Source organism: Scyliorhinus torazame, chromosome 10, assembly GCF_047496885.1.
Source record: "Scyliorhinus torazame isolate Kashiwa2021f chromosome 10, sScyTor2.1, whole genome shotgun sequence".
Lineage (NCBI taxonomy): Eukaryota > Metazoa > Chordata > Chondrichthyes > Carcharhiniformes > Scyliorhinidae > Scyliorhinus > Scyliorhinus torazame.
This window is the reverse complement of record NC_092716.1, coordinates 104,861,777-104,874,898: the sequence shown is the minus strand read 5'-3', so window position 1 is coordinate 104,874,898 and position 13,122 is coordinate 104,861,777.

The window sequence follows — 13,122 nt, the reverse complement described above, 5'->3', positions numbered from 1 at the left end:
TTTCCAGTGCCTCCGACCCACCGGGATCATCCAGTTGCACTGAATGTTACTGGACTTTGGCTGGGTCGCCGAATATTCCGCGGCAGTCCTGCCACGGCCAGGCCAGGAAATCCCAGCCAACGATAAAACTATGAGTCATACGGCTATTGATTGAAAATATTTTTTAAAAAAAAAATTTAGAGTATCCAATTATTTTTTTTCCAATTCTGCAGCAATTTAGCGTGGTCAATCCACCTAACCTGCACATCTTTGGGTTGTGGGGTGAGCCCCTCGGAGAAACTGGGAGAATGTGCAAACTCCACACGGAGAGTGACCCGGGGGAGGGATCAAACTCGGGTCCTCAGCGCAGTGAGGCAGCAGTGCTAACCATTGCGCCACAATGCTGCCCCTTGATTGAAAATAAACTAACAGGTTCTTACTGTGTGTAATAACCCCAATGAGGGTCACCGGGAAACACTGATTGATCTCCCTGTGGGACTCCTGGAGACTCAGCTGTGGGACTCGGCGTCCCCTCTAGGGAGGCTGAGGCACACCCAGCTGGGGCTCGTTAGAACTCGGTATGAAGGCCGGCCCAAGCAGGGACTGGCATCCTGGTTGTCCCACCGGGATGATCCTGTGTAAATAGTTTGGCGCCACAGGCAGACTTATGTCACCTTGATTAAAACTAACGTCTACCTTACTTGACTTCTTGGGTCTTAATACTGGAAAAATACAATATTTTTTTTTAAATTTAGTGTATCCAATTCATTTTTTTCCAATTAAGGGGCAATTTAGCGTGTTCAATCCACCTATCCTGCACGTCTTTGAGTTGTGGGGACAAAACCCACGCAAACTCGGGCAGAATGTACAAACTCCACACAAACAGTGACCCAGAGCCGGGATCGAACCTGGGACCTCGGCGCCGTAAGGCAGCAGGGCTAACCCACTGTGCCACCGTGCTGCCCGAAAAATACAATGTTGAAGGCAAGAGTTTAATTTGGTTGGACTGTGCACAACAAAACTTGAATGAGAGATGGCAATGAGCAGAACGCTATTTGAAAGTGTACTGGGACAGTGCACAGACCAGTCTAAGTTATTGATTTTTTTTTACATTTTTACACAAACACGACATTCCTCCCCCTCAACCAGGTCTCCAAAATGTAAAATGAACAACCTCACCTCTGATGGAGCCCCTCACCTGCCCCTCTCAAGGCAAATTTTACCTTTTCCAAGGCCAAAAGCTCCAACAGGTCACCCAGCCATGGCGAGGCACTAGGGGCAGAAGTTGACCTCCACCACAACAGGACCCACCTGTGAGCATTCACCAAGGCGAAGGCTAATATGTCTGCCTCTGCTTCCGCCTGCAACTCCGACAGGTCTGACACCCCAAATATGGCCTCCAGGAGACCCAGCCCCAATTCCAAACGCAGAACCTCGGACATGGTGCTGAAAAATAACCCCCAGTATCTCTCCAACTTCGGGCAGCACCAGAATATATGGACATGGTTGGCTGAGCCCCTCCCACACCGCTCACAACTATCCTCCACCCCCTCATACATCTGGTTCATCCTCGCCTTGGTTAAGTACGCCCTATAAGGGCAGCACGGTAGCGCAGTGGGTTAGCCCTGCAGCCTCACGGCGCCGAGGTCCCAGGTTCGATCCCGGCTCTGGGTCACTGTCCGTGTGGAGTTTGCACATTCTCCCCGTGTTTCCATGGGTTTCGCCCCCACAACCCAAAGATGTACAGGCCACGCTAAATTGCCCCTTAATTGGAAAAAATGAATTGGGTACACTAAATTTATAAAAAGAAAAAAAAAGTACACCCTATACACCACTTTTAGCAGAATAAACCCAAGCCTCGCACATGAGGTCGAGGCAAAGACCTTCGTAGCATTTCGCACCACAATCCGACCTCCAGCATCATCCCAATTCTTCCTCCCGATGAGATACGCAGAGGCCCCGGAGGAAAGGTTACTTGGGGAAAGACGACGGCTCCAGATGGAGTTTGACCTGTTGACCACAGGGAAGGCAGAGGCACAGTGGAGGAAAGCGCAGGGGGCGACCTACGAGTATGGAGAAAACGCTAGTCTGATGCTGGCACACCAGCTCCGTAAGAGGATGGCAGCGAGGGAAATAGGGGGAGTCAAAGATGGAAGGGGAGCCACGGTTCGGAGTGCGACGAAAATAAACAAGGTATTTAAGGCCTTTTATGAAGAGCTGTACAGATCCCAGCCCCCAGCGGGGGAAGAGGGGATGAGACGATTCCTAGATCAGCTGAGATTCCCGAGGGTGGAGGAGCAAGAGGTGGCTGGTTTGGGGGCACCAATTGGGTTGGAGGAGCTGAGCAAGGCTTTGGGGAGCATGCAGGCGGGGAAGGCCCCGGGACCGGACGGATTCCCGGTGGAGTTCTACAGGAAGTACGCAGGCCTGTTGGCCCCGCTACCGGTGAGGACCTTTAATGAGGCAAGAGAGGAGGGGACCCTGCCCCCGACAATGTCGGGAGCGACAATTTCTTTGATCCTAAAGCGGGACAAGGACCCACCGCAATGTGGATCGTACAGGCCGATCTCGCTCCTCAACGTGGATGCAAAGTTGCTGGCAAAAGTGCTGGCCACGAGGATCGAGGACTGTGTCCCGGGGGTAATCCACGAGGACCAGACGGGATTTGTAAAGGGCAGGCAACTAAACACCAATGTGCGGCGGCTCTTAAACGTGATAATGATGCCATCGGAGGAGGGAGAGGCGGAGATAGTGGCAGCTATGGACGCGGAGAAGGCCTTTGACCGAGTAGAGTGGGAGTACCTCTGGGAGGTGCTGCGTAGGTTTGGGTTCGGGGTAGGGTTTATCAATTGGGTTAAGCTCCTTTACAGAGCCCCGATGGCGAGTGTAGTGACGAATCGGCGGAGGTCGGAGTACTTTCGACTGTACCGAGGGACGAGGCAGGGGTGCCCCCTGTCCCCCCTGTTGTTCGCATTGGCGATTGAACCATTGGCCATGTCATTGAGGGATTCTAATAAATGGAGGGGGGTGGTCCGAGGGGGAGAAGAGCATCGGGTGTCGCTATATCACGTTGCTGTACATGGCGGATCCAATGGAGGGGATGGTGGAGGTCATGCAGAGTCTAAGGGAGTTTGGGGAGTTTTGGGGCTATAAGCTCAATGTAGGGAAGAGTGAGCTCTTTGTATTACAGGCGGGGGACCAAGAAAGAGGGATAGGGGACCTACTGCTGAGGAGGGCGGAGAGGAGCTTTCGGTATCTGGGGATCCAGATAGCCAGGAGTTGGGGGACCCTACATAAACTGAATCTGACGAGGTTGGTGGAGCAAATGGAGGAGGATTTCAAAAGATGGGACATGTTACCGCTCTCGCTGGCGGGTTGAGTGCAGTCGGTCAAAATGATGGTCCTTCCAAGGTTTCTGTTTGTGTTTCAGTGCCTTCCCATCGTGATCACTAAGGCCTTTTTTAAGAGAGTAGGCAGGAGTATTATGGGGTTTGTGTGGGCGAATAAGACCCCGAGAGTAAGGAGAGGGTTCCTGGAACGCAGTAGGGACCGAGGAGGGCTGGCGCTGCCAAACCTGGGGAGCTACTACTGGGTAGCAAATGTGGCGATGATCCGCAAGTGGGTGATGGAGGCAGAGGGGGCGGCATGGAAGAGGATGGAGATGGCGTCCTGTAAAGGAACGAGCCTGGGGGCGTTTGTGACAGCACCGCTGCCGCTCTCGCCGACAAAGTATACACGAGCCCGGTGGTGGCGGCAACGCTAAGGATCTGGGGCCAGTGGAGATGGCACCGGGGTGCAATGGGAGCATCGGTGTGGTCCCCGATCAGGGGTAACCACCGGTTTGTCCCGGGGAAGATGGACGGGGGTTCCAGAGCTGGCATCGGGCGGGGATTGGAAGAATGGGGGACCTGTTCATCGACGGGACATTTGTGAGCCGAGGGGCACTGGAGGAGAAGTTCGAGTTATCCCCGGGAAATGCCTTTAGATATATGCAGGTGAGGGCTTTTGTGAGGCGACAGGTGAAGGAATTCCCGTTGCTCCCGGCACAAGAAGTTCAAGATAGGGTGATCTCGGGTGTATGGGTCGGGGAGGGCAAGGTGTCGGAAATATACCAGGAGTTGAAAGAGGGGGAAGCGCTGGTAGAAGAGTTGAAGGGTAAATGGGAGGAGGAGCTGGGGAAGGAGATCGAGGAAGGTCTGTGGGCTGATGCCCTAGATAGGGTTAATTCCTCCTCCTCATGTGCCAGGCTCAGCCTGATACAATTTAAGGTGGTCCACAGAGCGCACTTGACGGGGGCGAGGTTGAGTAGGTTCTTGGGGTAGAGGACAGATGTGGAAGGTGCTCAGGGAGCCCGGCGAACCATGTCCATATGTTTTGTTCATGCCCGGCACTGGAGGGGTTCTGGAGAGGAGTGGCGGGAGCAATATCTCAGGTGGTGAAAGTCCGGGTCAAGCCAAGCTGGGGGCTAGCAATATTTGGAGTAGTGGACGAACCGGGAGTGCAGGAGGCGAAAGAGGCCGGCATTCTGGCCTTTGCGTCCCTAGTAGCCCGGCGAAGGATCTTGCTAATGTGGAAGGAAGCGAAGCCCCCCAGCCTGGAGGCCTGGATAAATGATATGGCTAGGTTCATAAAGTTGGAGAGGATTAAGTTTGCCTTGAGAGGGTCTGCGCAGGGGTTCTACAGGCGGTGGCAACCGTTCCTAGACTATCTCGCGGAGCGTTAGAGGAAGGTCGGTCAGCCACAGCAGCAACCTTGGGGGGGGGGGGACACGTCCTGGGAGGGGGGGGGGAGGGGGGGGGAAGGGGGGACTGCCTGGGAGGGTGAATGAGCAAGAGATAACATGAAGGGTTGGGGAAACTGGCACGTACGGGTGAGGGCCAGTGTACAAAGCTGTGTAAATATATCATTTTGCCATGTATATATCTTGCTCTGCGCGATTTCTCGGGTTTTTTTTGTTACGAGGGGGGGTGGTTATTGTTTGTAAGGGAGAAAAATTGTGTTGAGAAACTTTAATAAATATATATATCTATTTTTTTTAATCTTCCTCCCGCTTAGCCTTAATCTCTTCCATAGACTCCTTATCCTCCTCCATAATCCATAAACCAAAATTGCTGAGACAACCCCACTCTCCAATCCCCGCACCGATAGCACCTCCTCCAGAACCTCGGAATAGTCTTTCTTCCGAAATTCCGCACTTGTATGTAGCTAAAACCTTCCTCACGCCGCAGCCCATACTTCACCCCCAACTCCTCTAGACTTGTGAATCTCCCCTCCGGAAACAGATCCTTCATCTCTTTCATCCCTTTTTCCTCCCATCCCCGAAACCTCGTATCTGTCCTCCCCGGCTCAAACCCATGATTCCCTCTTATATTCATCATCCCCGATCCCGTCCTCAACTTGAAGTGCTGTTGAAATTGCCCCTAGGTCCTCAGCATGGCTGCCACGACCGGATTCCCAGAACACTTCCCTGGGACTAGCAGCAACGGCGCCGTTGGCAGTGCACGCAACCAAACAAAGCACAAAGAACAAAGAAAAGTACAGCACAGGAACATGCCCTTCGGCCCGCCTAAACTAAAATCCTCTACACTTCCGGGGTCCGTATCCTTCTATTCATGTATTTGTCAAGATGCCCCTTAAACGTCACTGTCGTCCCTGCTTCCACCACCTCCTCTGGCAGCGAGTTCCAGGCACCCACTATCCTCTGTGTAAAAAACCTGCCTCGCACATCTCCTCTAAACCCTGCCCCTCGCACCTTAAACCTATGTCCCCGAGTAATTGACCCCTCTACCCTGGGAAAAAAATCTCTGACTATCCACTCTGTCTATGCCCCTCATAATTTTGTCGACCTCTGTCAGGTCGCCCCTCAACCTTATTCGTTCCAGTGAGAACAAACCAAGTTTATTCAACCTCTCCTCATAGCTAATGCCCTCCATACCAGGCAACATCCTGGTAAATCTCTTCTGCACCCTCTCTAAAGCCTCCACATCCTTCTGGTTTAGCACAGGGCTAAAGAGCTGGCTTTGAAAGCAGACCAAGGCTGGCCAGCAGCATGGTTCAATTCCCGTACCAGCCTCCCCGAACAGGCGCCGGAATGTGGCGACTAAGGGCTTTTCACAGTAACTTCATTGAAGCCTACTTATTGAAGACAATAAGCGATTTGCATTTGCATCTGGTAGTGTGGCGACCAGAATTGAACACTCCAAGTGTGGCCTAACTAAGGTTCTATACAGCTGCAACAAGACTTGCCAATTTTTATACTCAATGCCCCGGCCAATGAAGGCAAGCATGCCGTATGCCTTCTTGACTACCTTCCCCACCTGTGTTGCCCCTTTCAGTGACCTGTGGACCTGTACTTCTAGATCTCTTTGACTTTCAATACTCTTGAGGGTTCTACCATTCAACATATATTCCCGACCAAAATGCATTACCTCACATTTGTCCAAATTAAACTCCATCTGCCATCTCTCCGCCCAAGTCTCCAATCGATCTAAATCCTGCTGTATCCTCAGACAGTCCTCATCACTATCTGCAATTCCACCAACCTTTGTGTCGTCCGCAAACTTACTAATCAGACCAGTAACATTTTCCTCCAAATCATTTATATATACTACAAACAGCAAAGATCCGAGCACTGATCCCTGCGGAACACCACTAGTCACAGCCCTCCAATTAGAAAAGCACCCTTCCATTGCTACTCTCTGCCTTCTATGACCTAGCCTGTTCTGTATCCATCAACGTATTCATCCAACCCCGACCGTTTACAGGACCCTGCATCCATCCGCACCCACAAAGCCTCCAACTCTTTCTTCCTGCCCCTCACCCTGCGGGTGATAGCTGTGAAGCTTTGATGGTAGTCTCCTTGGCATTTTCCTCTAGGGTGGTCTCTTGGGCGGCAGCGGGAGAATGACTATGATGGACAAACCCCATCAGATGGAGATCCTGCGAGAAAATGGACATATGGCCAGGGAGAGGGAAGGATCATTTTGTCTGACATGAACAACTCATTTGAGACAGGTCATCTGGGTGAAGGGGCAGTGGATCCTCACTTCTGTGGTGCAGGCCCACCTAGCTGTCAGTGACTGCTCTCTCCTCAGACAACCCCACGATTTCCAGGGCCCATTCCACATAGGGGACGAAGATCATAGAAGTTACAGTGCAGAAGAAGGCCATTCGCCACATCACCTCTGCACCGCCTCTTGGAAAGAGCACCCTACTTAAGCCCATGCCTCAACCCCATTCCCGTAATCCAGTAACCCCACCTAACCTTTTGGGGCAATTTAGCATGGCCAATCCACCTAAACTGCACATCTTTTAACTGTGGGAGGAAATCGGAGCACCCGGAGGAAACCCACGTAGACACAGGGAGAAAGTGCAAACTCCACACAGACCAGACAGTCACCCAAGGTCGGAATTGAACTCAGGACCCCGGAGCTGTGAGGCAGCAGTGCTAACCACTGTGCCACCGTGCCGCCAGGAGTCGAATCTTTGGAACTCTGCCCCCCGTCTTGATCCTTTCCCGCTTTTTAAAGAGAAGGTATTGTGACCCACACCTGTACATGAAGGTGTTGTGCTGGTGGGTGCCATTGGGTTCTGAGGAGCAAGCACGAAGATCAGACGTGGGGAGGGTGCGAGGTGTCAGCCAGTGAGTTGTGGATGGGGGATTTGGGAATTTGAGGGGTGGCAGGTGGAACTAATGCCAGGAGAGAGGTGGTAACGTATCCTTGCAGCTCGGTGGAGGTAGTTGGTCTTCTTCCATGGCGGTCCTCTTTGTCATGCTCCCTGCAATGCCAGCCTCTGCCACTAACATCCAGGCGGTATTGCTGACCCTACTGCTGATCCTTCAACCTTCTCAGGGGAACAGGATGTCCCGCCTCACATCAATAGCGTCAAGAAACCTGGCCAGGTCAGCATTCCCAAAGCGAGGAGCAGGTTTGTGCGTTGCCATGCTGTGTGTTGACTGGGAGTGAGTGGTGAAGGAGCATTTAAAAGCAGCTCCAGTTTATTTGCAGTGAGATGCTGAGGCCCGAGTCTGGATAGCAATGAATGGTCGAACATTTACCAATGACTCCAGTACTGGGCTTTCTCAGTGGTTTAATGGGTCAAGACGCTGCCTATACAAAGAACAAAGAACAATACAGCACAGGAACCGGCCCTTCGGCCTGCCAAGCCTGTACCGGTCATGCCAAAACCCTCAGCACTTCCTTGTGCCGTATCCCTCTATACCCATCCTAACAATGCGTTTGTCAAGATGCCTTTTGAACGCCGTTAATGTATCTATTTCCACAACCTCCCCTGGCAACACGTTCCAGGCACTCACCACCCTCTGTGTGAAAAAACCAGTCTCGTACATCTCCTCGAAACTCCTTCTGGCTATCATTCCCTTTCCCCCCCCTCTCTGGTTCCCCTCTATTGTTCCCTATCTTCTCCCTCTTTCCTCTTCCCCCCTGATGCACGATCAATGACCACTAAAACGAGGTTGTAGTACAACTGAAGGCTTTAATAAGCTAAATGTTTCCCCCAGCAGCTCAGGTACAGAATGAGGGCTGATGGGACGGCAAAGGTTATTATACCGCGCCTATCAGGGCGGAGCTATTATGCACTCTAGCCAATGGCAAGCGTATAGGTTTTACCAATGGTACTTCAGCCTCTCAGGTACCGTAGTACCTATAATACCACATTCACCCCCTGTTAATAAAAAGTCCGGCGGGGGTGGTGGCCAGCAACTACAAAACATAACAACATGGTATAATTAGTTATGGAGGTACCGTAATACCCCCGTACAGTGTTTAGTAACTATTTACAAGTCTGGTAGCTATGTACATTTGATGGTTTATATTTACAGATCACAGTTAAAATGAAGCAATCAGTCGATCGGGGGCCCTGGTCGTCCTCTGTGATCGTCGGAGCCTCGGTGGTGACTCCGGTGGAGGCTCGGGCGCCTGTGACTCCGGGAGTGTGGCCTCGATCTCTGTGGCAGCTTCGTCACCTCTAGATGGCGCTGGTGGGGGAAACGGCTGACCTGGGAAGGGAGCACCTGCGGGGGGCGTCTGTGGGTGGGGGGGCCGAGGCAGGGGCGGCGGAAGGACCGATCCTGCTGTAAGGTGCCGCGTGGAGGGGAGGGTGGGACTGGTGGCTGGAATGTACGTGGAGTTCCGGCGGGAGCCAGGTCCCGTAGGGAGACCGTATCTAGTCGGCCGTCGGGGTACGCCACGTAGGCGTACTGGGGGTTAGCATGGAGCAGATGGACCCTCTCGACTAAAGGATCCGACTTGTGCGCCCACACGTGTTTTCGGAGCAGGATGGGTCAGGGTGCGGCCAGCCAGGTCGAGAGCGAGGTCCCGGAGGAGGACTTCCTGGGGAAGACAAGGAGACTTTCGTGAGGTGTCTGATTGGTGGTTGTACAAAGTAGTGACCAGATGAAGTGGAGGGCATCCGGGAGGACTTCTTGCCAGCGGGAGACTGGGAGGTTCCTGGACCGTAGGGCCAGTAGGACGGTCTTCCAGACCGTTCCGTTCTCCCTCTCTACCTGTCCGTTACCCCGGGGGTTGTAACTGGTCATCCTGCTCGAGGCGATGCCCTTGCTGAGGAGGAATTGACACAGTTCGTCGCTCATAAAGGAGGACCCCCCTATCGCTGTGTATGTAAGCAGGGAACCCGAACAGTGCAAAGATGCTATGGAGGGCCTTGATGACGGTGGAGGCGGTCATGTCGGGGCAGGGGTGGCGAATGGGAACCGGGAGTACTCGTCAATCACGTTCAAAAAGTACGTGTTGCGGTCGGTGGAGGGGAGGGGGCCTTTGAAGTCCATGCTGAGGCGTTCAAAGGGACGGGAACCCTTTATCAGGTGCGCTCTCTCTGGCCGATAGAAGTGCGGTTTGCACTCCGCGCAGATTTGGCAGTCCCTGGTGGCTGTCCTGACCTCCTCGATGGAGTAGGGCAGGTTGTGGGTCTTGACGAAATGGAAAAGGCGAGTGGCAGAGGTCCTCGTGGAGGGCTCGGAGGCGGTCCACTTGTGCGGTGGCACATGTGCCGTGGGACAGGGCGTCAGGAGACTCATTTAGCTTCCCGGGACAAAACAAGATCTCGTAGTTGTAGGTGGAGAGTTCTATCCTCCACCTCAAGATCTTGTCGTTTTTTTTATCTTGCCCCGCTGTGCATTATCGACCATGAAAGCCACCGACTGTTGGTCCATGAGAGTGAATCTCCTGCCGACCAGGTAATGCCTCCAATGTCGCACAGCTTCTACTATGGCCTGGGCTTCCTTTTCGACTGAGGAATGGCGGATTTCGGAGGCATGGAGGGTACAGGAGAAGAAGGCCACGGGCCTGCCCACTTGATTGAGGGTTGCCGCCAGAGCTACGTCAGACGCGTCGCTCTCGACCTGGAAGGGGAGGGACTCATCGATGGCGTGCATCGTGGCCTTTACAATGTCTGCCTTGATGCGGCTGAAGGCCTGGCAGGCCTCTATCGACAGGGGAAAAACTGTGGTTTGGATCAGGGGACGGGCCTTGTCTGCGTAGTTGGGGACCCACTGGGCATAGTAGCTAAAAAAAACCTCGGCAGCGCTTCAGGGCCTTAGAGCAGTGAGGGAGGGGGAACTCCATAAGGGGGCACATGCGTTCAGGGTCGGGGCCTATAACTCCATTTCGCACGACGTAGCCGAGAATGGCTAGACGGTCGGTGCTAAAAACGCATTTATCCTTATTGTACGTTAGGTTAAGGATCTTTGCAGTCTGGAGGAATTTTCTGAGGTTGATGTCGTGGTCCTGCTGGTCATGGCCGCAGGTGGTGACATTATCGAGATACGGGAATGTTGCCCGTAAACCGTACCGGTCAACCATTCGGTCCATCTCGCGCTGGAAGACCGAGACCCCGTTAGTAACACCAAAGGGAACCCTGAAGAAGTGTTAGAGCCACCCATCTGCCTCGAAGGCAGTGTATTTGCGGTCACTAGTGTGTATGGGGAGCTGGTGGTAGGCGGACTTGAGGTCCACCGTGGAGAAGACCTTATAATGCGCGATCCTGTTTACCAGGTCGGATATGCGGGAGAGAGGATACGCCTCCAGCTGCGTAAACCTGTTGATGGTCTGACTATAGTCGATGACCATCCTATGCTTCTCCCCGGTCTTTACCACCACTATTTGAGCTCTCCAGGGGCTGTTACTGGCTTCAGTCCCCTTCCCTCAGTAGCCTTTGGACCTCTGATCTAATAAAGATCTGGTCCTGGGTACTGTAGCGTCTGCTCCTGGTGGCGATGGGTTTGCAATCTGGGGTGAGGTTCGCAAACAGGGAAGGCGGGTCGACCTTAAGGGTCGCGAGGCCGCAGACAGTAAGGGGGGGGGGGGGTATAGGGCCGTCGAATTGGGAGGTCAGACTTTGAAGGTTACACTGGAAGTCTAAACCCAGGAGTGTAGCCGCGCAGAGGTGGGGAAGGACCTAGAGACGGAAATTTTTGAACTCCCTTCCCTGGACTGTGAGGTTTGCTAAACAAAACCCCTTTATCTCCACTGAGTGGGAACCGGAGGCCAGTGAGATTTTTGATTAACAGGGTGGATGAGGAGGGAACAGCGCCTTACCGTGTCGGGGTGTATGAAGCTCTCCCTGCTCCCAGAGTCAATTAGGCAGGACATCTCGTGGCCGTTGATGAAATCGGTCGTCGTAGCAATTGAGAGTGTTCGAAGTCGAGATTGATCCAGAGTCACCGAGGCCAATTGCAGTAGTTGAGAATTCTGTTCAGGCAGTGTGTGGTCGGCTGAGCTGGGGTCCTGGGGGCCCATTCAAGATGGCATCTCCCATTGGTTGCACATGGCCGGGGGTGCACAAAATGGCGGGGCCCATCCCTCAAGCGTGGCGTCCATGGAACAAGATGGTGGCGCCCAGGGTCCGCACGTGGCCCTGGGATATGGGGGTGGCGGCGACCATTGGCCACACCGGGCCCGTGGAGATGTTTGTGGTGGCGGTCCAGAGTCGCCGCTGGAGACCGCGGCCACCGCTCGGGCCTGACATATCCCCACGAAATGGCCCTTTTTGCTGCATCCCCTGCAGGTGGATGCGCGGGCCGGGCAGCGCTGGTGGGGGTGCTTGGCCTGCCCGCAAAAGTAGCAGCAGGGCCCCTCGGGGTTCGCAGGCCGCCTTGCAGCGCAGGCCTGCGACGGAACGGGGGAAGTCTCTGGGTCGGCTGCTGCGGGGTTCCACGTTGAACAGGGGGCTGCTGCGCGGTCGGGAAGGTCGGCGCGGGCGTTCCTGGAGGCCACGTCCAGGGAGTCTGCAAGGGCCCGTGCCTCCCTAAGACCCAGGGTGTCTTTCTCTAACAGGCGCTGGCGGATTTGAGATGAAAGCATACCTGCAACGAAAGCATCCCGGACTAAGAGTTCCGTGTGCTCGCTCGCCGGAACTTGCGGGCAGCCGCAGCTTCTGCCCAGCACCAGGAGTGCGCGGTAGAATTCCTTCAATGATTCCCCAGGGGTTTGCAGTCTTGTTGCAAGCAGGTGCCGGGTGTGGACCTGGTTTACCGGGCGAATAGAGTGTTCTTTTAGCAGCTCGATTGCTGCATCAAAGTCTTCCGCTTCCTCGATGAGGGTGTAGATCTCCGGGCTTACCCTTGAGTGCAGGATGTGCAGTTTCTGCTCTCCCGTGGGTGCGTTTTCTGCCGTCTCGAGGTACCCTTTAAAACATGCCAGCCAGTGCTTAAAGATTGCCGCTGAGTTCGCCGTGTGTGGGCTAAGTTGCAGACACTCCGGCTTGTTTCAAAGCTCCATCCTTTCTTCTTAAAATCTAGCTTACTAAATTGATGCATGATCAACGACCACAAAAACAAGGTTGTAGTACAACTGAAGGCTTTAATAAGCTAGATGTTTCCCCCAGCAGCTCAGGTACAGAATGACTGCTGCTGCGACGGCACGGGTTCTTATACCCCGCCTATCAGGGCAAAGCTATTATGCACTCTAGCCAATGGCAAGCATATAGGTTCTACCAATGGTACTTCAGCCTCTCAGCTCCCGTAATACCTATAATACCACACACACGCTCTCCCCCTTCTGCCCCCTCCCCTTCTCCTATGGTTCGCCTTTCTTTTCTCTTAGGTTTAGCAGTCTCCCCCCCCCCCCCCCCCCCCCCATGTCTATCTCTCCCTCTCACGCCTTG